This window comes from Sinohyriopsis cumingii, chromosome 2, assembly GCF_028554795.1.
Source record: "Sinohyriopsis cumingii isolate HCF-2022 chromosome 2, ASM2855479v2, whole genome shotgun sequence".
Lineage (NCBI taxonomy): Eukaryota > Metazoa > Mollusca > Bivalvia > Unionida > Unionidae > Sinohyriopsis > Sinohyriopsis cumingii.
The window spans coordinates 2,769,725-2,793,715 of record NC_142962.1 but is presented as its reverse complement, the minus strand read 5'-3'; the positions used below and the strand labels follow the sequence as shown (position 1 = coordinate 2,793,715).

At 35.0% G+C, this 23,991-nt stretch overlaps 3 pseudogenes; all 3 read right to left on the bottom strand.

Annotated features, from left to right (window-relative positions):
* Positions 1-993: 993 nt before the first annotated feature.
* Positions 994-1,953, bottom strand: LOC149804229 (MAP kinase-interacting serine/threonine-protein kinase 1 pseudogene; annotated as a pseudogene).
* An 11,327-nt stretch (positions 1,954-13,280) lies between these two features.
* LOC149804228 (MAP kinase-interacting serine/threonine-protein kinase 1 pseudogene) lies at positions 13,281-14,633 on the bottom strand (annotated as a pseudogene).
* A 6,315-nt stretch (positions 14,634-20,948) lies between these two features.
* On the bottom strand, positions 20,949-23,744 carry LOC149804227 (MAP kinase-interacting serine/threonine-protein kinase 1 pseudogene; annotated as a pseudogene).
* Positions 23,745-23,991: the final 247 nt, after the last annotated feature.

Sequence of the window (23,991 nt, the reverse complement as noted above, 5' to 3'; positions counted from 1 at the left end):
ATCAAATGAGTTTCGATTTATTGGGTATGTTAAAACTAAAAATTGAAATTTGGGGTAGAAATTTGTACATGTGTACATAGCTGAGTTGTTTCGTTTCTTCTAATATAATTTTTCTGATAGATAGATAGATAGATAGATAGATAGATAGATAGACAAACAGACAGATTATTGAAAATTACAAATCACATCTAATACAAAATTTAATTTCACAAAAGGAAAACAATATTTCATAGAAATGGGACTTTTTATTAAAAAAATGCAATTCTCCAATATATCTATTTGTTATAACTTACAAGTGTCTGATAAATGAGAATGAAATATAATTGCGAAAAATACTGAAGAAAAAATCAAGATGCTAGTATGAATTTAGTTAATGAAGAAATATTAGAAATCAAACTGAGTAAGATTTACATATCAACACCTGATGATATACTGGCACTTTAGATATAAAATATCACTATTTTGACACGTCATTTTAAGCATCAGAGAACATTTTACATTCCACCAACCTCATTCATGAATAACAGCACAATTATAAAATCAAAGCACTCGTTGATTATTAACACAAATACTGAATAATCTCTCCTTTCAAAGACATTCAGAACCATGAATTGGTATTAACGATCATATAAAATTCAGTCGTATTTTATTACAACAATCAGCATTTTACAGAATAAAAGTCAATTACATTTTAGCAACAATTCAACGAAAGTGATATATGCACATATATACTCCGGACAATTTGTTTCATCTACATTATAAGAGATGAAAACTATTTAGGTTGTATAATCCCACCCACCCACTCTTAAAATGTACTCTTCGAAACAAGACAATCTGGTTTGATGAAAATCAGAACAAATCCTAAACTTTGCATCAAAGGCAGCATATTTTGAGCAATCAATCCTTATCGCAAACTTGTTGTAGCAAAGTTAGTCACGTGTTTGTAATTGTTTTCAAAGCAAAAGTTATTCAGATGAAAATATCACTAAATAACTATTCGTCCTGTGAATGACTGATGCCCGGCAGTGTACAGCCACTATCGAATTCTGTTGAACGAAGATTGGTTCCGGGCACCAAACTTGACTGATGTTTTGTCAAGCTGGAAGCAGATGGGGACAATTTCAATGGTGGTACTACAATTTCTTCAGAATTGATTTCATCGTTTTCATTTTCGTCATTATAAGGATAACTTGGCGGCTTGTGAATAATTAGATGCTGCTGCAGCATGCGGTTGATTGAAATAGCAGTCTCAGCAAATGGCTCCAAATCCTTGGTACTGCTATTCCTAGAAAGCATTGTTGGTGTAGCAAGAGAAGTAGCAGCCGGTGGGCAAGATACCCAGGGGTGGTTGAAGACCTGCTCGGTAGAATAACGCTTGCGTGGATCTCGCACCAGCAAGTGACGAATGAGGTCTTTGGCACTGTCTGAGATTACACTCCAATCGTTTTCTGGAAACTCATAAACATCATTTTTGATGCTGCTGAAAAGCATGTCCTGGCAGTCCCGACACATCACATCACTGTTCCACCCACAACCACCTCCACAGTCGCCATAAAATGGATGGTAACCGCACAGCGTGATGTACATGATTATTCCCAGGCTCCAGAGATCACATTTCTTGTCATAGGATAAGGATTCACCAAGCCAAACTTCAACAACTTCAGGAGCCATATAATCTGCTGTGCCGACTGGCGTCAGGAGATCTGGCGTGGAACATATATCCTTCTGACTTTCAACAGACACACCACTTGCCAAGTCAAAATCACATATTCGTATCGGGAATATTTCTTTCTTTTCACACAATATGTTTTCTAGCTTTAGATCCCTGTGGACTATTCCTTTATTGTGGAGGAAATCCAAGGCTCGTGTGATGCATTTCACTATTAAACTGGCTTCTGTCTCAGTCAGATGACCCCTTCTCTCAATATTGTCAAACAAGGTTCGTCCCAACATCTTGTCAAAGACCAAATAAAATCGACCTTCTTCTTCAAAGTATTCATAAAGCTGTAAGATGTTTTTCTGACCTTGACATAAGTTGTATATTTCTATTTCTTTGAAGACTTTGCTGCTGGATCGGATCGTGTTGTTTTTAATGATCTTTACAGCATATTCTTTGCTGTTGGAAATATTTATAAATGTCTGCACTGAATCAATAGCACCATTTCCTAAGATTTCTCCTGTTGGTCTGTACAAATCATGAAATTTTGTAACAGGAATATCAGCTGCCCTTTTTGTCTTCTTTCGGAGTCTTGGTGTATTACGATTTAAACTTGCGTTTTTTCTGCATCCCGAAAATTAATTTTTTTTTTTTGGGGGGGGGGGGCACCAGACAGATGCCCCCCCCCATCCTAATTACATAAACTATTTATGTGTTTTTGTTTTCCCCCAGATATGGTGTAATGTATTATTTCATCGTTTTTGTAACGTGAATTTAGGAGTTCGGGTATTTATTCAATCCCTAGTGTATCTTTAGAGGAGTATCTCCGAGAGTGATTTAAATTATCCTCTCGGTTAAACTTCCTCTATTTCGTTTTCTCTGTGACCTTGCTAGGGTCTCCTACATCCCATGTTTGTTATATGTTTGTGCTATGGGTTATGTATGCTATAATGTGTTTTTGTTGGGATAGCTTGTTAAATCAAATTCTTGTAGTGTATACGTTTTCCTACTATATATCGTGTTCTCATACCACGGAAGATCCTGTTTGTACTTTTTGAATTTGGGAGAAAGGTGATATCCCCTTAATTTTTTAATCTTATTGATTCCTGTGAATGTGCTATATCACCTTTCTTAATTAGATTAGACTGAGCTCCAGGGAGGTTTCACATATTTTTTAATTATTATGCTTCTCCCCCATGGAGCTGGTCTATCTTTTAATTATAAATATTTCTAACTTGGTTTAAAGTAATATTTGAGAGAATAATGAAAAAAATAATATAAATTTTTTAAGTTAGCAAAGAAGGAAGAAGAAAAGGTCTTCATTTTTATTAGTTTTTTGTAAAGTAGGTGATCTCAAGAGGGTTCTTTTCCAGACTCTTACATGGGCCTGTTCACTTCGCGGTAGCGCCATGTGACATAGCCCCATGGCCTCATTATCTGTACTTTCCCTCTTGAAATCTATTGTATACTAAAATTTAATTGGGCCACATATTTTAATGGTGTTTACTATAAAACTAGAAATTTTATATAGCGTTTCTTTATTAAAATGCCCGTCAAAGTACAGTAGACTTTGCGGCTTAAATATACTATTTTTATTTATTTCATTTATCATTATTGTTCTATCATTTTGTGTTTCTCTGCAGTATAAAATTATATGTCTTTTAGTATAAGACCCTATTTTACACAGCGGACATTTTGGCGGTACTCTGACCATACGCCGTGTCGCTGCCACCTCTCCTGTCAACCACGCATCATGCATGTATTTGAAGGTGAGGCTTTGTATTTTCAGAGACCCTAATCTAGACCAGTGCCCCCATGCATTCTTCCAGTTCACATATAGGTTTTCTCTTTCTACTTTAGTTAATATATTTTTGGTCATGTCATTTCTAATCCAATTATATGAGAGTTTTTCGTCTAAGTCCCAAAATTCTTTTTTATCTCTATATTTCATTAATAAGTCCTTTATACTTTTATATTTTCTAGGTGCTTCCAGTAATTTCATAACATTATTATTTTTGTATATCCCCTCCCTATTCCGTAAAACGAACCCAAACCAATATATATATATATATCCCTTCCCATGGTAATTTTGGATCGTCGCTCAGTCGTTTAAATCTATTTAGTATATTAGTAGTTTTTAAAATTAATGGGCTTGGTATTCCTAAATCCCCCCCCCCCCAATCTCTCGTTTTATACAAAATTTCTTTTATTACGTAGTGTAATTTAAAATCCCATATATATTTAATTATAGGTTTGTCTATATTATTCAATATTACATTATTTATGTTGGTTGATTTCATTATATAGTAAGGTTACTGTACATATATGTTTTGGCCACTTGGGCTCGTTCCATTAAGCATAACGGCGTAAGTGCCCAGATATCAACATTCCGTTTAATCTCACTTTCCATTTTTTTACAGTTTTCTTTCTCTTCGTTTTTGCCAAAGCACACCCCGAGTGCTTTAACGGTATCTTTGAATACATGGGCAGGTATGCTTGAGTGCATACCACGCCAGTTGCCTATCTCTAATATTTCCGTTTTGTCTTGATTTATTTTTGATCCAGACGCTTGTCCAAATTTCTCATATTCCTTTATTAGGTGTTCAAAGGATTTTGGATCGTCTATAAAGTTGGTGCAATCATCTGCATGTTGTAGCATTTTCACTTCATCTGTAATATTTGGAACTTTTATACCTTTAATTTCTTTGTTTAGTTTTATGCTAATGCTCAGCATTTCAATTGCTATTACGTATAATAGCATGGATAGTGGGCACCCTTGCCGCACTGATCGTTTTATGTCGAATTGTTCTGTCATTGCTCCGTTATTTTGTACTCTAGAAGTTATGTTATTATATAGTATTTTAGTCCATTTTCGGAAGGGTTCTCCGAATCCAAATTTTTCCAGGACTTTTTGTATATAATTATGCTCTATTCTATCAAAGGCTTTTTCGTGGTCAAAAAGTACCATAGCAGCTTTTTGTCCCTTATTTTGTAGATATTCGATTATTGTGCTTATGTTTGGAATATTATGTTGTATGTCCCTATTTTTTGGCCCACAGGTTTGATTTATATTTATTATATCCCCTATTCCCTTTTTTAGTCTATTACTTAATATTCTACTCAGTATCTTGCAGTCTGTGTTAAGGAGGGAGATGGGCCTCCAGTTTTTCAAATCTTCCCTATCCCACTTCCCCTTGTATATTAAAATAATTATTCCCCCCCCCCTTCATCGTTTCTGTCATTTCCTTATTTCGTAAAAATATGTTGTTATATAACCATTCGAGAATGGGCAACAACTCTCCGCAGAATGTCATGTAGAACTCTGCAGAGAGTCCATCTCCTCCTGATGATTTCCCCTTATTCATTGAGTTTATACTCTCTAAAATTTCCTCTTGCGAGATAAAGTCATCACAATTTTTTAAAATCGAGTTTAATTTTATCACAAGGTATTTGGTTTAAGTAGTTATCAATTTCATTATCTGCTATTTTCTGAGATTCGTAAAGTGTAGCATAATAATTCATAATGTGTTTCATAACTTCCTCTTTCCCTGTGATTGTTGTTGTTGTTGTTGTTGTGTTAGTTTTGATTTTATTCATAGTTTTATCTCCCCCATTCTTTTTTCTTCCCTTTTATATAACCCCTCAGCTTTTTTGTAGATCCCCGTATATTTCCATGCCCTGATTTCTCTACCCCTGTTTTCTAATTTATTTATTTCTTCCAATCTGTTTTTTAATCTAGTTTCTGTATTATGGGTTTTATTCAGCTTTTGCATTTGATATCTAATTGCTTCCCTTTCCATTTTTAGTTTCCTACTTTTTATATTACAGTGCTCAATCGCTATTTCCTTAATTTTGCCTTTAAGTTTCTCCCACTCTATTATTATATCTGCATTTTCCCTACTTTTAAGCTTATCTATCTCTTTTTTTGTAGTTTGTATGAAATCTTCATCTTTTAAAATTGAGTTGTTTAGCATCCATCTACCTTTTCCCCATATTTCTCTAGATTTGATTATTACAGTCATATTAATAAGTTTATGATCTGATATTTTAAAATCAGTAATGTTAGTTTCTTTATATACATCTTTATCATTATTATTACAATAAAATTTATCTAGACGACTCCCTTTGTTTGTTTTATATTCATACGTATTTTGTTTTCTTAATAAATTCTGCATTCTATACACATCTATCAATTTGTATTTTTTAATAAAGTAATCCATATCTGGTTTTATTCTAATATCGTTTGGTGCTAAGTTACCTTCCCTATCTATATTATCTCCCACCCAATTAAAATCACCCCCTATAATAATGTTTTCTGTGGCAAATTTCGCCATATATGTATTTAAATGTTCTAAAAATATTTTCTTTTGTTCCCTATTCGCTGGCATGTAAATGTTAATTATATGTGTTTCTTCAATTATAACGTGTATCATCCTCCCCTTGAAAAACTCTCCTACTTCAATTCAATCCCATGCTAGGCCCTTTTTGTTTTTAAATAGCATTGCCATCCCCCCCCACCTTTTACATCTGTGTGTACATAATCGCTAGTTATTAAGATTCCATTTAGTCGGCCCTCCATTAATGATTTCATATTATCTTTAAACCCATTATGAGTTTCCTGTATTAATAGCACATCATAGTTTAAGTCTTCCGGAAATTTTAACAATTTTTCTTTACTTATACCATTTACATTTATTGACAGGATCTGTAAGTCTTTTCCCTCCATTCCTGTCACTTACCAGGGTGTTGCTTTTCATTTCTTACTAGTTATTTATCAATTATAATTTACATATTTTATTGTGAATATTCACTGGAGGGGGCACTGGTCTCCCTACACCCCTGTACTGAGTCCATAGTGCTTCCACTCTCGGCCGTATTATTGATTGTGTGTTGCATTGAGCTGTCTGTGTTACTCATTTGAGTTGATTCTTTGGTCCCTGTATCTGTGTCCGTGTCCGTTTCCAAATCTTCTTTTCTCTTTTCTCCACTGTCCTCTGTTTCATTTACTTCCGATTCCATTGGCCCCTTTTCTTCATCCTCACTTTGACTGTCCAGGTTTGTTATTTCCTCACAGGACTCAGTTTCTATGGGCTTTCCCTCTTCTTTGTTTTGCTTCCTTTTCGATGACGATCTTTCCTGGGATGAGATTGTATCAGTTTTTCTTTTTCTCCTCCGTAAATTATGGCTTTCCATGTCCCTAAAATCGTTATCCATCTCCATATTCAGTCCATTTAAAGTACCGTAATGTCAGCACCTTTTATATATGTGATCGGTTGGTGACAATTAGCTTCCCAATTGGCTCGTGTCATCCTGTCGACACGACTAAAATTCAACAGTATTCAAATAAATCCCCTACTGACACTGAGTAAGCACTTAATTAGGCACTCACGGAAGTTCCTCTGGCCTCGCTGTGATGATTGATTCACACCTTGGAATGGAAGAGTACATATCACAGTTATAAAGTGGAAACAATTACTAGAACAAACGAAAACAAGAAATTTGTTTAACAAGCTTTTGGTTGATATTTATTTCTTTACAGTGCTATCACGAATAGTCATTTGCCAAAAACATAATTGATCGATGTTTTCTTATTTTATGAGAAAATATTTTCATAAAGAAATTCTTTTAAATCTTATATTTCTGTTAGTAACAGGTACCATCTATCATTGATTCAACATAGATGATCGCCTGGCTAGTCTATGCAATGAAATAATGTTTCTGTCTAATATTCAATTTCAAAAATACTTCTAAAATCTCTTTCTTTCTTTCTCTTTGTCAAATTCAAAACAACTTTTAACAAGCTTTTTGGTCGTACAAAATCCGAAAACATCGCAGTCTTTAAGTTATATATGAAGATGTTTATTTTCCTTCAATAAATATTATTGAAAGTAGACTATAGTTATTTTCAAATGGCATCGCTAATAGTAACCGATGTGGTATCTAAAATGCATTTCTGCAAACAACTTGAAAAATGGTTCAAGATAATTGATATGCACGGGCTTCCATAAATTTATAACGTCCTTTTTTCTTCCTTGTAACCATTGCAAACTCAAGGCTTTCATACTTACGTATTGTCGGTACTCCAGCAGTGTCCAGGAGTTGTCTTTCACTGAATAATACTATGTATCTAGCTTATAGCCATACGATTTTTATTTTAATAATAAACAAAAACTTATTCAAGATAAATTAAAACCTTTTATACAAGTATATGAGAACAAACAATTTCACATGAGCTTGATATAATTTCGATGATCGTATGAATCAGAGGTCTTTCTTTTTTATTTAACGCTCCCATTAACCCTGTTCCGTAAGACAACGCACGCTTCCAAAGATGATCAATTTGTTTTAGGGTATGATAAATCTATATAAATGAAGTACTCTTGTGCACCTTAAAACATATCTAATCGTTTGGCTTTCATTATTGATGTTACATAATCAACTAAAACTTTATTTATATATATTGCTGTCATTAATCTCATTTGTAATTAACAGGTTATTTTGCGTCGATGCCCAAAAATGTATCCCTTATTGCACCAGTAATTCTATAACGGTCAGTTGCTGTTTGCGGACAACGCAGTATTGTGTGGATTTAGAATCAGTGTATTGACCATACAAATAGCAAGGCGGAATCATACGTATACTATGTTTTTTAAAGGCCATCTCGCCAGTGATCCAAACCTCATGTAGGTGAATAAACATCACGCTTTGATAAACGCAGACGAGATAGCTTCCCATCTCTTCTGTATTCCATCCCAATATAGATTCCGATTACTAGTCTCCGATTGTGCTAATATAGGTATCGGTACAAATAAATGTATACGGCCTCCCAGGTATACTGGGTATTATCTGTAAGGTGCCTTATTCTAAAGGGGTTCGTTACAGTGAAAATTAGGAGTATTCGTCCATGAATCAAAGGATGACGCTTCTAACCTGTAACAATATAACACAAGGGAAGACACGACACCCCACCGCTCGGTCGGTCCGACTCTGCTAGTTTATCCTAATAGTGTCTGCTAATCTCCAACGTAAGCCAGTCGTAATCAAGAAGAGTTCATTTTTCACGATTGACCGAAAGGTAAGATCCGAAAAACTGCGCACTCGATGTTGTTCGGATCTTACCTTTCGTTCACTGGTGAAATCCAGGACTATTCGAATGCAAACGGCACTGCCTGCCATTAGTTGTCCAAACGTCAAAATCGGCGAACAATTATTGAATTTTCTCCAAGATATCTCATACTGAACGAAGTGTGTCGAGCAGTTTTGAAAATTGAACTATTCTTGATTACCACTGGCTGAAGGTGGAAATTAGCAGACGCAATTAAGATAAACTAGCATGGTTGGAACTACCGATAGGTGCGAACTCGTGTCTTTTTCTTGTATTATATTGTTACAGGATTGAACATTCATACCCTGATTCAATGACGGATACTCCTAAGTTTTCTTCGTAACGAACAACTGTGCCTTATTCTACTTAAAATATATATTGTGTGTTTGTGATGCAAATAGCATAGTCCGAATCCTACTTCATTTTTGCGGTTTATATAAGAAGATCCCGATGGATATAACGTATTCTACGGATCCATATAAACAGAATAATTTATATTTCAATCTTAATTCATAAAATAATCCCGGTCTCAGTTTTGGTTAAGACCCTACAAAAATATTATATCAACGACAACTACAAAGTCACCTTCTTGAACCCATAATAACCAAATTATATGACTTAAACTCCCCCAATATTTCAACAACAAAAAACACCTGCAAAATAAATTCCTGTACACCATCACTAGATATGTGTGTTTTAAAATCATACACGACATTTTACCTGTTAAACTCATATTTTTTATAAATATTCTCTAATTCAAGTTATGCACTTTTTTTGCGGTGGCACTGAAATCACTGACCATTTAATTTCCGAATGCAAATTAATACTCGCTTTACAACAGCTCATAATTAAATGGCTGAAAAAACTCTCGAAACTCCATCGGTACTTTTTACATTCCTTAAATTTGGTCTTATCCTAAGTTTCTTCGTATGGGGCCTTGTTTCCGGAACCTGAAATCGAGGACTTGTGGCTTTTATTATGCGCTGGATACAAATATGCTATATGGATTAAATGTATCCATGCATATGATCATAAAGAAGTGGTAACCAGTAACACCTTGCTATTCTTCTTTCTCTCTCGCCTAAAATGTAGAATCAGAGCTGACATTTCCAGACTTAACCTTCTTCACTTTATTGACAAATGGTGTCTAGCTGGGTTATTATGTTCTCTTTAAATTTGTTAAATAGTAAGTGGTATAAGTCTAGAATAATACTCACTACTTACCTTTTGCTTTAAATATATCCAATTATGTATCCTTTTCTAATCTCTTGATCCTTTAGTACACCGTCTTTTTGCCTGCATGTTTCAACCCACGTTTACCGGTCAACACGTTAATTCAAGAATACCCCAAGCTTTCGCACGAGCTTTTTCTGTACTTTACCTTGTCTATCCTTTTAACATGACCTTTCACGCTTATACAATTTTGTATACATTTTGTATTTCAAGCAATACTATATCTCTAAATTTAAAACTTGAATAGTAATTTCATTTGTTTTAAATTCTATGTAAAGTTATTATGTTAATTGATAACTAGACTTAAAATAATTTATTATAAATTCCTAGCCTATACGTTAGCTAGAAACTTACGTATTATGTAAAATTAGTATAAGCGTTTTACAACGTATGTGTGAGCAGTAAGTGTGTGTGTGTAAGTATGTGTGTGTATATGCGGGTACGGGTGAGCGGATATGTCTAATATGGGTGCATATAGGAGTATCTGTGTCACTTGCACATTTCAACATGTACATATTAAATAAGGATTTTATGAAAAGAAAAGAATGTTTATCATTGGTTCTATCAAATCTATTTTTGTGATACATAATCAATTTAGCAATAAATGTAGGTCTTATCGGCTTGTAAGAATTCCATTAGGTTTAGAGAACCTATGACCAAATTTCTATCAGTTCCTCAACTTTCTTTAATATTTTGTTGTAATTAAGTTCGTCCAAATTGTTTCCATAAAATATTCCTAAAGCCTTCACTTGTTGTTTGATTCAATTTGGGGAACTCCTGGGTCATTTGCCCGCCAATTTCCAATTAATTGCTATTATTTTCAATATTCTTATATAATGTTTCAATTCCAATAACATATAGTAAAATAGACAGTGGAAAATTTGTGTGTTGAGGGCTCTCAACCTCCTCACTCTCGCTCACTATTATTTTAGACTCGATGAGCGGATTTGTTTTATGCTAGAAACTTGGTTCTACCATAAATAAATATGGGGTGGTAGGTTTTTGTGTTTCGTTTGCTTTGTTGTTTTCCTTTTTTACCCTTTGCCCCTTTCTTCTCACGTGCACTCGTATTAGTATAACTAGTCCATTATGTGGACGTGGATTGAGAAGTTTTAAGACCGCTTGAGCTTCCAACCTCAATTTCGCACTGCATACCCAGTATGACCTGGTTCGATGTTGCGGCATTTCAGTGGGGTGGGTTTCCTGAGATCTGTTCCATCTCTCCCCCAGGATCTGGAACCCTCTGACGATCATAGGCCATTGCATCAATCATTTTACTGAGTTTTGAGGCATGTTTTTTTGTTGTTGTACCGGTTATGGACAATCCGTTGGTGGGAGGCCCGTGGTACCACACTTGCTACAGTTACGAAACTGATGGCATCATCTATACCATGATTTGATACCAAATCCCATAATGTATGTAAAAAGAGGCACCCTCCTGGCGTCCTCCGACATGTACAGCAGCCTAACTCATGTAAATACTGAAGGAAAGCCCCAGACGGTGGCCATCCTTTCCTTCAAAACTTTTACTCCAAACTTTTGTTCGACTTTGATCCTTAACTCTCAGTTTGGGATCTCTAAGGGAAGACCAGAAAAGTGAATTTCAGTTAGTTTTCCCCAACACCCCTTGATGAAAAGTGTAATGTCCTTAAAGCAGCGGAGCTTGTGAGAATTACCAATTACAGGTGGTTTCTATATCTCACTCGTAGCACTGCATGCAAACATTGTTGTGTGGAAAGACAAACTATACTTAAATATATGTATGCAATGATAATTATCTGCCGAAAATCATTTGAGTGAATCTGATTTTTAGAAAACTTCTTTGTCGGTCTGCATCCTCAAAGCATCAAAAGCGATATCATGTCTGGTTAATAAAGCTCTGATAGTTTAGTTTTTAAAAGAACAAGTAAACAATATTCTGTTCATCATGTCTACAAAAGAATAGCATCAATCACAAGTAGATAATCAGCACATAAGCACGGTATTTAGTAAATGGCTCACCAATAAACATGTAATTATTTATTCAATGTAATTAGCCATAACAGTTAGTTCCTTTGAATCGTGCAAACATTTCAGATTATCCTATTGTCAGACTTAATCCATGTCGCCGCTTGTGTCAAGTGTTGTTTTAAGCACGTATGCCTTGGGGACATTTTCCGAATCCTTATTTCACAGCTCAAACCACAACACTACCAATTAAACGGAACAAATCTGTTTAAGCGTGAGTCAGAAATTTAGTAGCTACATATATTTCCCAAGTATCAAATGAGTTTCGATTTATTGGGTATGTTAAAACTAAAAATTGAAATTTGGGGTAGAAATTTGTACATGTGTACATAGCTGAGTTGTTTCGTTTCTTCTAATATAATTTTTCTGATAGATAGATAGATAGATAGATAGATAGATAGATAGATAGATTGATAGATAGAGAGAGAGAGAGAGAGAGAGACAGAGAGATTATTGAAAATCACAAATCACATCTAATACAAAATTTAATTTCACAAAGGAAAACAATATTTCATAGAAATGGGACTTTTTATTTAAAAAATGCAATTCTCCTATATATCTATTTGATATAACTTACAAGTGTCCGATAAATGAGAATGAAATATAATTGCGAAATACACTGAAGAAAAAAATTAAGATGCTAGTATGAATTTAGTTAATGAAGAAATATTATAAATCAGACTGAGTAAGATTTACATATTAACACCTGGTGATATACTGGCACTTTAGATATAAAATATCACTATTTTGACACGTCATTTTAAGCATCAGAGAACATTTTACATTCCACCAACCTCATTCATGAATAACAGCACAATTAAAAAATCAAAGCACTCGTTGAATATTAACACAAATACTGAATAATCTCTCCTTTCAAAGACATTCAGAACCATGAATTGGTATTAACGATCATATAAAATTCAGTCGTATTTTATTACAACAATCAGCATTTTACAGAATAAAAGTCAATTACATTTTAGCAACAATTCAACGAAAGTGATATATGCACATATATACTCCGGACAATTTGTTTTATCTACATTATAAGAGATGAAAACTCTTTAGGTTGTATAATCCCACCCACCCACTCTTAAAATGTACTCTTCGAAACAAGACAATCTGGATTGATGAAAATCAGAACAAATCCTAAACTTTGCATCAAAGGCAGCATATTTTGAACAATCAATCCTTATCGCAAACTTGATGTAGCAAAGTTAGTCACGTGTTTGTAATTATTTTCAAAGTAAAAGTTATTCAGATGAAAATATCACTAAATAACTATTCGTCCTGTGAATGACTGATACCCGGCAGTGTACAGCCACTACCGAATTCTGTTGAACAAACATTGGTTCCGGCCACCAAACTTGACCGATGTTTTGTCAAGCTGGATGCAGATGGGGACAATTTCAGTGGTGGTACTACAATTTCTTCAGAATTGATTTCATCGTTTTCATTTCCCTCATTTTCGTCATTATAAGGATAACTTGGCGGCTTGTGAATAATTAGATGCTGCTGCAGCATGCGGTTGATTGAAATAGCAGTCTCAGCAAATGGCTCCAAATCCTTGGTACTGCTATTCCTAGAAAGCATTGTTGGTGTAGCAAGAGAAGTAGCAGCCGGTGGGCAAGATACCCAGGGGTGGTTGAAGACCTGCTCGGTAGAATAACGCTTGCGTGGATCTCGCACCAGCAAGTGACGAATGAGGTCTTTGGCACTGTCTGAGATTACACTCCAATCGTTTTCTGGAAACTCATAAACATCATTTTTGATGCTGCTGAAAAGCATGTCCTGGCAGTCCCGACACATCACATCACTGTTCCACCCACAACCACCTCCACAGTCGCCATAAAATGGATGGTAACCGCACAGCATGATGTACATGATTATTCCCAGGCTCCAGAGATCACATTTCTTGTCATAGGATAAGGATTCACCAAGCCAAACTTTAACAACTTCAGGAGCCATATAATCTGCTGTGCCGACTGGCGTCAGGAGATCTGGCGTGGAACACATATCCTTCTGACTTTCAACAGGCACACCACTTGCCAAGTCAAAATCACATATTCGTATCGGGAATATTTCTTTCTTTTCACACAATATGTTTTCTAGCTTTAGATCCCTGTGGACTATTCCTTTATTGTGGAGGAAATCCAAGGCTCGTGTGATGCATTTCACTATTAAACTGGCTTCTGTCTCAGTCAGATGACCCCTTCTCTCAATATTGTCAAACAAGGTTCCTCCCAACATCTTGTCAAAGACCAAATAAAATCGACCTTCTTCTTCAAAGTATTCATAAAGCTGTAAGATGTTCTCCTGACCTTGACATAAGTTGTATATTTCTATTTCTTTGAAGACTTTGCTGCTGGATCGGATCGTGTTGTTTTTAATGATCTTTACAGCATATTCTTTGCTGTTGGAAATATTTATAAATGTCTGCACTGAATCAATAGCACCATTTCCTAAGATTTCTCCTGTTGGTCTGTACAAATCATGAAATTTTGTAACAGGAATATCAGCTGCCCTTTTTGTCTTCTTTCGGAGTCTTGGTGTATTACGATTTAAACTTGCGTTTTTTTCTGCATCCCGTAAATTATGGCTTTCCATGTCCCTAAAATAGTTATCCATCTCCATATTCAGTCTGTTTAAAGTACCGTAATGTCAGCACCTTTTATATATGTGATCGGTTGGTGACAATTAGCTTCCTGATTGGCTCGTGTCATCCTGTCGATACGACTAAAATTCAACAGTATTCAGATAAATCCCCTACTGACACTGAGTAAGCACTTAATTAGGCACTCACGGAAGTTCCTCTGGCCTCGCTGTGATGATTGATTCACACCTTGGAATGGAAGAGTACATATCACAGTTATAAAGTGGAAACAATTACTAGAACAAACGAAAACAAGAAATTTGTTTAACAAGCTTTTAGTTGATATTTATTTCTTTACAGTGCTATCACGAATAGTCATTTGCCAAAAACATAATTGATCGATGTTTTCTTATTTTATGAGAAAATATTTTCATAAAGAAATTCTTTTAAATCTTATATTTCTGTTAGTAACATGTACCATCTATCATTGATTCAACATAGATGATCGCCTGGCTAGTCTATGCAATGAAATAATGTTTCTGTCTAATATTCAATTTCAAAAATACTTCTAAAATCTCTTTCTTTCTCTCTCTTTGTCAAATTCAAAACAACTTTTAACAAGCTTTTTGGTTGTACAAAATCCGAAAACATCGCAGTTTTTAAGTTATATATGAAGATGTTTATTTTCCTTCAATAAATATTATTGAAAGTAGACTATAGTTATTTTCAAATGGCATCGCTAATGGTAACCGATGTGGTATCTAAAATGCATTTCTGCAAACAACTTGAAAAATGGTTCAAGATAATTGATATGCACGGGCTTCCATAAATTTATAACGTCCTTTTTTTCTTCCTTGTAACCATTGCAAATTCAAGGCTTTCATACTTAAGTATTGTCGGGACTCCAGCAGCGTCCAGGAGTTGTCTTTCACTGAATAATCCTATGTATCTAGCTTATAGCCATGCGATTTTTATTTTAATAATAAACAAAAGCTTATTCAAGATAAATTGAAACTTTTTATACAAGTATATGAGAACAAACAATTTCACATGCGCTTGATATAATTTCGATGATCGTATGAATTAGAGGTCTTTCTTTTTTATTTAACGCTCCCATTAACCCTGTTTCGTCAGACAAAGCACGCGGTCCAAAGATGATCAATTTGTTTCATGGTATGATAAAAACTATATAAATGAAGTACTCTTGTGCACCTTAAAACATATCTAATCGTTTGGCTTTCATTATTGATGTTACATAATCAACTAAAACTTTATTTATATATATTGCTGTCATTAATCTCATTTGTAATTTAGAGGTTATTTAGCGTCAATGCCCAAAAATGTATCCCTTATTGCACCAGTAATTCTATAACGGTCAGTTGCTGTTTGCGGACAACGCAGTATTGTGTGGATTTAGAATCAGTGTATTGACCATACAAATGGCAAGGCGGAATCATACGTATACTTTGTTTTTTAAAGGCCATCTCGCCAGTGATCCAAACGTCATGTAGGTGAATAAACATCACGCTTTGTTAAAAGCAGACGAGATAGCTTCCCATCTCTTCCGTATTCCATCCCAATATAGATTCCGATTACTAGTCTCCGATTGTGCTTACATAGGTATCGGTACAAATAAATTTATACGGCCTCCCAGGTATATTGGGTATTATCTGTAAAGTGCCTTATTCTAAAAGGGGTTCGTTACAGTGAAAATTAGGAGTATTCGTCCATGAATCAAAGGATGACGCTTCTAACCTGTAACAATATAACACAAGGGAAGACACGAGTCCCCACCGCTCGGTAGGTCCGACTCTGTTAGTTTATCCTAATAGCGTCTGCTAATCTCCAACGTAAGCCAGTCGTAATCAAGAAGAGTTCATTTTTCACGATTGACCGAAAGGTAAGATCCGAAAAACTGCGCACTCGATGTTGTTCGGATCTTACCTTTCGTTCACTGGTGAAATCCAAGACTATTCGAATGCAAACGGCACTGCCTGCCATTAGTTGTCCAAACGTCAAAATCGGCGAACAATTATTGAATTTTCTCCAAGATGTCTCATACTGACCGTAGTGTGTCGAGCAGTTTTGAAAATTGAACTATTCTTGATTACCACTGGCTGAAGGTGGAAATTAGCAGACGCAATTAAGATAAACTAGCATGGTTGGAACTACCGATGGGTGCGAACTCGTGTCTTTTTCTTGTATTATATTGTTACAGGATTGAACATTCATACCCTGATTCAATGACGGATACTCCTAAGTTTTCTTCGTAACGAACAACTGTGCCTTATTCTACTTAAAATATATATTGTGTGTTTGTGATGCAAATAGCATAGTCCCAGTCCCACTTCATTTTGCGGTTTATATAAGAAGATCCCGTTGGATATAACGTATTCTACGGATCCATATAAACAGAATAATTTATATTTCAATCTCAATTCATAAAATAATCCTGGTCTCAGTTTTGGTTAAGACCCTACAAAAATATTATATCAACGACAACTACAAAGTCACCTTCTTGAACCCAAAATAACCAAATTATATGACTTAAACTCCCCCAATATTTCAACAACAAGAAACACCTGCAAAATAAATTCCTATACACCATCACTAGATATGTGTGTTTTAAAATCATACACGACATTTTACCTGTAAAACACATATTTTTTAAAAATATTCCCTAATTCAAGTTATGCACTTTTTTTTGCGGTGGGACTGAAATCACTGATCATTTAATTTTCGAATGCAATTTAATACTCGCTTTACAACAGCTCATAATTAAATGGCTGAAAAAAACTCTCGAAACTCCTTCGGTACTTTTTACATTCCTTAAATGTGGTCTTATCCTAAGTTTCTTCTATGGGGCCTTGTTTCCGGAACTTGAAATCGCGGACTTGTGGCTTTTATTATGCGCTGAATACAAATATGCTATATGGATTAAATGTTTCCATGCATATTATCATAAAGAAGTGGTAACCAGTAACACCTTGCTATTCTTCTTTCTCTCTCGCCTAAAATGTAGAATCAGAGCTGACATTTCCAGACTTAACCTTCTTCACTTTATTGACAAATGGTGTCTAGCTGGGTTATTATGTTCTCTTTAAATTTGTTAAATAGTAAGTGGCATAAGTCTAGAATAATACTCACTACTTACCTTTTTCTTTAAATATATCCAATTATGTATCCTTTTCTAATCTCCTGATTCTTTAGTACACCGTCTTTTTGCCTGCATGTTTCAACCCACGTTTACCGGTCAACACGTTAATTCAAGAATATCCCAAGCCGCACGTGTTAACACTATCTCTTCTTTTCGCACGAGCTTTTTCTGTACTTTACCTTGTCTATCCTTTTAACATGACCTTTGTATACACTTTGTATTTCAATCAATACTATATCTCTAAATTTAAAACTTGAATAGTAATTTCATTTGTTTTAAATTCTATGTAAAGTTATTATGTTAATTGATAAGTAGACGTAAAATAATTTATTATTATAAATTCCTCGCCTATACGTTAGCTAGAAACTTACGTATTATGTAAAATTAGTATAAGCGTTTTACAACGTATGTGTGAGCAGTAAGTGTGTGTGTGTGTGTAAGTATGTGTGTGTATATGAGGGTACGGGTGAGCGGATATGTCTAATATGGATGCATATAGGGGTATCTGTGTCACTTTCACATTTCAACATGTACATATTAAATAAGGATTTCATGAAAAGAAAAGAATGTTTATCATTGGTTCTATCAAATCTATTTTTGTGTTACATAATCAATTTGGCAATAAATGTAGGTCTTATAGGCTTGTAAGAATTCCATTAGGTTTAGAGAACCTATGACCAAATTTCTATCTGTTCCTCAACTTTCTTTAATATTTGGTTGTAATTAAGTTCGTCTAAATTCTTTCCATAAAATATTCCTAAAACCTTCACTTGTTGTTTGATTCAATTTGGGGGAGCTCCTGGGTCATTTGCCCGCCAATTTCCAATTAATTGCTATTATTTTCAATATTCTTATATAATGTTTCAATTGCAATAACATATAATAAAATTGACAGTGGAAAATTTGTGTGTTGAGGGCTCTCAACCTCCTCACTCTCGCTCACTATTATTTTAGACTCGATGAGCGGATTTGTTTTATGCTAGAAACTTGGTTCTTCCATAAATAAATATGGGGTGGTAGGTTTTTGTGTTTCGTTTGCTTTGTTGTTTTCCTTTTTTACCCTTTGCCCCCTTCTTCTCACGTGCACTCGTATTTGTATAACTAGTCCATTATGTGGACGTGGATTGAGAAGTTTTAGGACCGTTTGAGCTTCCAACCTCAATTTCGCACTGCATACCCAGTATGACCTGGTTCGATGTTGCGGCATTTCAGTGGGGTGGGTTTCCTGAGATCTGTTCCATCTCTCCCCCAGGATCTGGAACCCTCTGACGATCATAGGCCATTTCATCAATCATTACTGAGTTTTGAGGCATGTTTTCTTGTTGTTGTACCGGTTATGGACAATCCGTTGGTGGAAGGCCCGTGGTACCACACCTGCTACAGTTACGAAACTGATGGCATCATCTATACCATGATTTGATACCAAATCCCATAATGTATGTAAAAAGAGGCACCCTCCTGGCGTCCTCCGACATGTACAGCAGCCTAACTCGTGTAAATACTGAAGGAAAGCCCCAGACGGTGGTCATCCTTTCCTTCAAAACTTTTACTCCAAACTTTTGTTCTACTTTGAGCCTTAACTCTCAGTTTGGGACCCCTTTATGAAAAGTGTAATGTCCTTAAAGCAGCGGAGCTTGTGAGAATTACCAATTACAGGTGGTTTCTATATCTCACCCGTAGCACTGCATGCAAACATTGTTGTGTGGAAAGACAAACTATACTTAAATATGTGTATGCAATGATAATTATCTGCCGAAAATCATTTGAGTGAATCTGATTTTTAGAAAACTTCTTTGTCGGTCTGCATCCTCAAAGCATCAAAAGCGATATCATGTCTGTTTAATAAAGCTCTGATAGTTTAGTTTTTAAAAGAACAAGTAAACAATATTCTGTTCATCATGTCTACAAAAGAATAGCATCAATCACAAGTAGATAATCAGCACATAAGCACGGTATTTAGTAAATGGCTCACCAATAAACATGTAATTATTTATTCAATGTAATTAGCCAAAACAGTTAGTTCCTTTGAATCGTGCAAACATTTCAGATTATCCTATTGTCAGACTTAATCCATGTCGCCGCTTGTGTCAAGTGTTGTTTTAAGCACGTATGCCTTGGGGACATTTTCCGAATCCTTATTTCACAGCTCAAACCACAACACTACCAATTAAACGGAACAAATCTGTTTAAGCGTGAGTCAGAAATTTAGTAGCTACATATATTTCCCAAGTATCAAATGAGTTTCGATTTATTGGGTATGTTAAAACTAAAAATTGAAATTTGGGGTAGAAATTTGTACATGTGTACATAGCTGAGTTGTTTCGTTTCTTCTAATATAATTTTTCTGATAGATAGATAGACAGAGAGAGAGATTATTGAAAATTACAAATCACATCTAATACAAAATTTAATTTCACAAAGGAAAACAATATTTCATAGAAATGGGACTTTTTATTAAAAAATGCAATTCTCCAATATATCTATTTGTTATAACTTACAAGTGTCCGATAAATGAGAATGAAATATAATTGCGAAATACACTGAAGAAAAAAATCAAGATGCTAGTATGAATTTAGTTAATGAAGAAATATTAGAAATCAAACTGAGTAAGATTTACATATTAACACCTGGTGATATACTGGCACTTTAGATATAAAATATCACTATTTTGACACGTCAATTTAAGCATCAGAGAACATTTTACATTCCACCAACCTCATTCATGAATAACAGCACAATTATAAAATCAAAGCACTTGTTGATTATTAACACAAATACTGAATAATCTCTCCTTTCAAAGACATTTAGAACCATGAATTGGTATTAACGATCATATAAAATTCAGTCGTATTTTATTACAACAATCAGCATTTTACAGAATAAAAGTCAATTACATTTTAGCAACAATTCAACGAAAGTGATATATGCACATATATACTCCGGACAATTTGTTTCATCTACATTATAAGAGATGAAAACTCTTTAGGTTGTATAATCCCACCCACCCACTCTTAAAATGTACTCTTCGAAACAAGACAATCTGGATTGATGAAAATCAGAACAAATCCTAAACTTTTCATCAAAGGCAGCATATTTTGAATAATCAGTCCTTATCGTAAACTTGATGTAGCAAAGTTAGTCACGTGTTTGTAATTATTTTCAAAATAAAAGTTATTCAGATGAAAATATCACTAAATAACTATTCGTCCTGTGAATGACTGATGCCCGGCAGTGTACAGCCACTACCGAATTCTGTTGAACGAACATTGGTTCCGGGCACCAAACTTGACTGATGTTTTGTCAAGCTGGAAGCAGATGGGGACAATTTTAATGGTGGTACTACAATTTCTTCAGAACTGATTTCATCGTTTTCATTTCCCTCATTTTCGTCATTATAAGGATAACTTGGCGGCTTGTGAATAATTAGATGCTGCTGCAGCATGCGGTTGATTGAAATAGCAGTCTCAGCAAATGGCTCCAAATCCTTGGTACTGCTATTCCTAGAAAGCATTGTTGGTGTAGCAAGAGAAGTAGCAGCCGGTGGGCAAGATACCCAGGGGTGGTTGAAGACCTGCTCGGTAGAATAACGCTTGCGTGGATCTCGCACCAGCAAGTGACGAATGAGGTCTTTGGCACTGTCTGAGATTACACTCCAATCGTTTTCTGGAAACTCATAAACATCATTTTTGATGCTGCTGAAAAGCATGTCCTGGCAGTCCCGACACATCACATCACTGTTCCACCCACAACCACCTCCACAGTCGCCATAAAATGGATGGTAACCGCACAGCATGATGTACATGATTATTCCCAGGCTCCAGAGATCACATTTCTTGTCATAGGATAAGGATTCACCAAGCCAAACTTTAACAACTTCAGGAGCCATATAATCTGCTGTGCCGACTGGCGTCAGGAGATCTGGCGTGGAACACATATCCTTCTGACTTTCAACAGGCACACCACTTGCCAAGTCAAAATCACATATTCGTATCGGGAATATTTCTTTCTTTTCACACAATATGTTTTCTAGCTTTAGATCCCTGTGGACTATTCCTTTATTGTGGAGGAAATCCAAGGCTCGTGTGATGCATTTCACTATTAAACTGGCTTCTGTCTCAGTCAGATGACCCCTTCTCTCAATATTGTCAAACAAGGTTCCTCCCAACATCTTGTCAAAGACCAAATAAAATCGACCTTCTTCTTCAAAGTATTCATAAAGCTGTAAGATGTTCTCCTGACCTTGACATAAGTTGTATATTTCTATTTCTTTGAAGACTTTGCTGCTGGATCGGATCGTGTTGTTTTTAATGATCTTTACAGCATATTCTTTGCTGTTGGAAATATTTATAAATGTCTGCACTGAATCAATAGTACCATTTCCTAAGATTTCTCCTGTTGGTCTGTACAAATCATGAAATTTTGTAACAGGAATATCAGCTGCCCTTTTTGTCTTCTTTCGGAGTCTTGGTGTATTACGATTTAAACTTGCGTTTTTCTCTGCATCCCGTAAATTATGGCTTTCCATGTCCTTAAAATCGTTATCCATCTCTATATTCAGTCCGTTTAAAGTACCGTAATGTCAGCACCTTTTATATATGTGATCGGTTGATGACAATTAGCTTCCTGATTGGCTCGTGTCATCCTGTCGATACGACTAAAATTCAACAGTATTCAAATAAATCCCCTACTGACACTGAGTAAGCACTTAATTAGGCACTCACGGAAGTTCCTCTGGCCTCGCTGTGATGATTGATTCACACCTTGGAATGGAAGAGTACATATCACAGTTATAAAGTGGAAACAATTACTAGAACAAACGAAAACAAGAAATTTGTTTAACAAGCTTTTAGTTGATATTTATTTCTTTACAGTGCTATCACGAATAGTCATTTGCCAAAAACATAATTGATCGATGTTTTCTTATTTTATGAGAAAATATTTTCATAAAGAAATTCTTTTAAATCTTATATTTCTGTTAGTAACATGTACCATCTATCATTGATTCAACATAGATGATCGCCTGGCTAGTCTATGCAATGAAATAATGTTTCTGTCTAATATTCAATTTCAAAAATACTTCTAAAATCTCTTTCTTTCTTTCTCTTTGTCAAATTCAAAACAACTTTTAACAAGCTTTTTGGTTGTACAAAATCCGAAAACATCGCAGTCTTTAAGTTATATATGAAGATGTTTATTTTCCTTCAATAAATATTATTGAAAGTAGACTATAGTTATTTTCAAATGGCATCGTTAATGGTAACCGATGTGGTATCTAAAATGCATTTCTGCAAACAACTTGAAAAATGGTTCAAGATAATTGATATGCACGGGCTTCCATATATTTATAACGTCCTTTTTTTCTTCCTTGCAACCATTGCAAATTCAAGGCTTTCATACTTAAGTATTGTCGGGACTCCAGCAGTGTCCAGGAGTTGTCTTTCACTGAATAATACTATGTATCTAGCTTATAGCCATACGATTTTTATTTTAATAATAAAGAAAAATTTATTCAAGATAAATGAAAACTTTTTAGACAAGTATATGAGAACAAACAATTTCACATGCGCTTGATATAATTTCGATGATCGTATGAATTAGAGGTCTTTCTTTTTTATTTAACGCTCCCATTAACCCTGTTTCGTCAGACAAAGCACGCGGTCCAAAGATGATCAATTTGTTTCATGGTATGATAAAAACTATATAAATGAAGTACTCTTGTGCACCTTAAAACATATCTAATCGTTTGGCTTTCATTATTGATGTTACATAATCAACTAAAACTTTATTTATATATATTGCTGTCATTAATCTCATTTGTAATTTAGAGGTTATTTTGCGTCGATGCCCAAAAATGTATCCCTTATTGCACCAGTAATTCTATAACGGTCAGTTGCTGTTTGCGGACAACGCAGTATTGTGTGGATTTAGAATCAGTGTATTGACCATACAAATGGCAAGGCGGAATCATACGTATACTATGTTTTTTAAAGGCCATCTCGCCAGTGATCCAAACGTCATGTAGGTGAATAAACATCACGCTTTGTTAAAAGCAGACGAGATAGCTTCCCATCTCTTCCGTATTCCATCCCAATATAGATTCCGATTACTAGTCTCCGATTGTGCTTACATAGGTATCGGTACAAATAAATGTATACGGCCTCCCAGGTATATTGGGTATTATCTGTAAAGTGCCTTATTCTAAAAGGGGTTCGTTACAGTGAAAATTAGGAGTATTCGTCCAT